We start from the raw sequence: 4,566 nt of genomic DNA, 5'->3' as shown, positions 1-4,566 counted from the left end.
TGAAATGTATGGTTTTCAGGGTTTTTATCGGTTTTTAGCGTTATTTTGTTATCGTTTTTTTTCGTTAACTCAGTTTTCCTGGGTCTTTTCACGTGTGTTATGAATAAATCTTCCTTTTTTTGGGTACCGGTACTAGTTTTATTTTGTTGTATTTATCCGCGACACCTTAAAGGCCGGTCCGTGAAAATATTGTCGGGCACAAACCGGTCCGTGGCGCAAAAAAGGTTGGGGACCGCTGAATTAGACTTGTCGATATTGGTTTGATAACAGGCTGCTGCCTTGCACACTTGACATACAGATGGTGTCAAATTAAAGGGGAAAAAAAAGCAGCCAACAACATCATGTAAGATTTCAGGTCCAAAACTGTGATGGAGGGATGAGCGCCATCCTTTCAAAATGCATTTCTAGTCTTTTAATGATTCATAACTTTTTAAGGAGCCCCTGTCAAACTTGAAGAAACTACCCTGATCACGACAGAAACGTTTCATTATAGGATAAAAAAATAAACGTACAAATCTGATAGCAAAATGTCCCTGAAAGCATTCGAGAGCCTGCAGATCCCTTCACAGTAATGCTCAAGTGTCCTGGTGTTCCTTTAATCTTAACCCATCTGCACCATATAAAATTTCTATGTATCAATGTATAAAGATGCATCAAACATGACAGCATGACACATGCAGAGAAGATTTCAAGATTCATGTATACAAATAAAATTTCTGCTCCTATGTCTTTGTAGTGTGGCAAACTATACAAACAAAAATTCTCCCAACATTTGTCTCATATTATTCATATTGTGTCACCTAATGTTTAAAATGCTTTATTAAGTCAAACAACATACACAAGATATAAAAGTCAAAGGGCTCAAATGAGGAATAAAGGAGTTGAGAAAAGAAGTGGAGGCTGATGTAGCAATTATTAGCAAGTATTAGTCATCACGATCTTTTATATTCACAGATGCATTAATACATGGGAACAGTTCTTTTTGTTTTAAACAAGCGAGGCATGTTTTTATGCTCTGCTATCACAGCCACAGCATGTCACGCTCACTTCAGAGATCAACTAACAAGTAATTTCAGTAAATATAAAATCTTTTTGTATGATTCCTATGCCATTAATCTAGAGGCTTTTTTGTAACCCAGTTTGTAGCTGCTCCTATAAAAATGGTCCAGAAAGGTGACATCTTTGCACATGACAGTCGGATAAGCAGCTAAGAAAATGGATGGCCTTCTTTGAAACAGAGTAACTCCAAAACCACAAAGAAATACAGAGAAAAAAACTGTTTGTGCAAAAGTGATAATTAAAGGTTGTAAAACTTAAAAAAGGAATGTTTCAACTTGATTTTGATTAAAGTCCAGCAGCAGAGCAAGCACACCAGTAGTTAGGAGTGTTTGCTGCGAGTTCTGATATTCATCAAGATTTTTCTCAGAGACACTGGAGATGGACAAAGAGGCTTAGGTTTGAGAGCCCTGCTGTAGAGATTGAATTAAAAATGATAAAAATGTACTTTGCTTATGATAACTAAAATAATGTCACATAATTAATGTGCTAATGATCTGTTGACATTAAAACATTAGAATCATTATTTGTGAAGATGTTACTTTGAACTGAAGACGGTTTGTGTCTTTTTATTGACAGAACAGACATTAAGCAGGAAAGATGATATTTGCCAATAGATATTCTGCAGGTGACACATTTACTTGTTTTTTTAATTTGGGCATAAAGCCCTACAGATGGCAAAGAGATGAAAGCTATGATTATCCATTTACAAAATTTTCATTCAGGATTTTATCCTAAAATCTGCTTTGTAAACATCCACACATCAATGTGCAATTATGCGCATTATTTATACAGAAATCTTCAATGAGCCCTTTATGAATGTGCCATGTAAACACCACATCAAATCTTTTCCTGTCATTTTATTTGATTTTTTAAAATCTCTCTTTGAACCCTGTTGTGCTGTCGTCACACTGTCAATATGATCCAATGAATGACTTCAGTCGCTTTTTGTACTAAATGTCCTTTTTCAAGCAATTTTGAAAATATTCATAGAAAAGATTATAAATCACAGAAAAAGTAAAGCTGTAATCAACAAAAACATCATGATTTTACATTATTTACATCATATACTCTGGCAGCTGTGAGATCTAAACTAGAACAACTTCAAGGGGGACCTCAGTAAATACACAACACATGCCAGCACTTAAATGCTTTGGTCTTGTTGACATCTTTATATGTGTCGATTTATACAAAGGTTAAAATTTAACATTGCTTTATGTAGTTTACCCTTTCAGTAAGCAACATATCTCGTGTTTGCATCTCTCTCCTGCTACACAACCCCTCAAGTAAGCCTGAACAGTGCAGCAAAGGCTAACCAAGCCAGCCATCACTAAATAAAATCACCCAGAAACTCGACTGATTTTAGTCGCTGCTTTTGGCGAAACCATTGCGGGGGTAAAATAGAACGTGGGAAGGCAAATAGTTACTGCAAATAGCATCAGAGCAACTTCATATCAGGCTGTAATGAGTTTGCGTACAGTTGGAGTTTACAATGACTTGCAGTCAGTGATCCATTTTGAAAACACTGTCAGAGTTCTCTAACGATGCATGCCTGCAGTGAAATGTGCAGGACAGCTGCTTTTAGGGACAGGGCAGTCACCCAAGAAGTCATGAACCCGCTAAGCCGAATCACTATTATAGCTCAGTGCAGCTGCATCACGTATGCATGCTGAGAATGCAAGAAAAAATTATATTCTACATCCCGAAATTAAAACAATACCACTACATCCAGGATAAGGCATGTGGTGTCAGTTAAGGTAGACATTATTTACCTCTCAGATAAAACATGTTCACAGTCCAATAATTTCCATGTTTTAGATGCTAATTTCACCCAGATTTCTACTGCTGAGTCCTAACAGTTAGCACAGATATATACACACTGATAATATGCCATGTAATGCGATACATTTCAGTTTTAAAGTTGAGCTCTACAACCTAAAATTTCTTCATATCGCTCCAACCTTTAGCTTTAGTGTGCATATGTCATGTTTTAAAAAAACAAAACATCAAATTAGGGCAAAATGAGCAGAAGCCTTTCAGCACAGCAGGTTGTAGCTCTTTGCCTGCTGTGAGTAAATGCACAGAGATCACTGCCATCCCAGAGGGAAATAAATGGATCAGCTAATGCTAAAAAACTCTGACACTTCTCACAGGCAGGCAAACTTTCTCTTGACAAGTTGTCCACATCAACCAGTTCAGTAAACAGATATCCACGTGCATGTAAAACTAACTGAACTTATAAGAGACAAAGACATTTAGCCTCGTTTGAAAGCGGCTGCTTCCCTGCAGTTGACTGGTGCGCGGTCTCCGCATGATGAATGAATGAATAAATGCAAGGCTCAGAGGTGACATCCGTCCTCCACTTTTTTTGTGTGCACTGGGCACAATGTACTGGACTCAATGTCATCAATTATTGCTATATGAGAGTCATTGTCCCAAAACGAGGTTTTCAAAGATTAGATGAAGACCAAGTCTCTGTCTTGTTTAGAAATATCAAAAACAAACTGCCATCTTTACACTGTTTTATTATAACCCCCGCTAACCTTTACACTGCAGTCACACCCTTGGTCTTCGTGGTCATAATGTATTCTGCCATTTAATGTAACTGCTAACAGCATAACCGCTGACCTTGACATGTCTGGTGAAGAGGGTGCATGTCTCCCTTTAGACTATATCCGTATGAGAGTTGACACATGTATTAACAAGGATCCTTTGTAACCCTGATTTGACCCCACCCCAAGCAGCCTGCTCACATGTCTTCACTTCATACTGCTATTCAAATTTAACTTTGTGCCATATCGATTATACATGTCAAAAGAATTCATAATTTATTGTGGAGAGAAAAAAAAATGCAGCGTGAATGTGGGCAAAGAAACATGTACTCAGTATAGCTGAGTGTTTAAGTTAAAGCATTGGGTGCCACTGGTCCTTTAATCAGATCAGTACTTCAAATATGAATTCTCATGAAATAATAATAAAATTTACAGTACTGTGCAAAAGTCTTGAGCCACCACTCATTTCTTCATATTTTGCTGGGGAAACCGGTGCAGGGATTTGTGGACAGCATAAACTGAAATACAGTGAATAAGGCAAGCTTTAAAGTCACCTTTATTCTTGTTATTTCTTTAAGTAGTCTTCAGGAATAGTTCTCCAGGCTCCCGGAAGGACATTCAAAGCTCTTTCCTGAATGATTCTGCCTTTTATTCCAGTCTCTGTCAAGACGTTCTCACTCTGCTTTAATATATTGTTCCAGTGTGCGTTTTTCTATCCAGGTATGCTTTTATTGCATAGGCACTGTGTTTGGGATCACTGTCATGCTGAAAAATGTAGCGGTTGCCAATCCACATGCTTTTCAGATGGTGGTTCAAAACCTGATGGTAATTTTCCGTGCTCGTAATTCATCAATTCTGAGAAGATCTCCAACACCACTGCTTGAAATGCAGCCCCAAACCATGACAGCGCCCCTGATGGCTATAAACCATCACAGTTATACCTTTTAGGTTTAGGTTC

Source organism: Oreochromis aureus, linkage group 12, assembly GCF_013358895.1.
Source record: "Oreochromis aureus strain Israel breed Guangdong linkage group 12, ZZ_aureus, whole genome shotgun sequence".
Lineage (NCBI taxonomy): Eukaryota > Metazoa > Chordata > Actinopteri > Cichliformes > Cichlidae > Oreochromis > Oreochromis aureus.
This window is presented reverse-complemented; position numbering follows the sequence as displayed.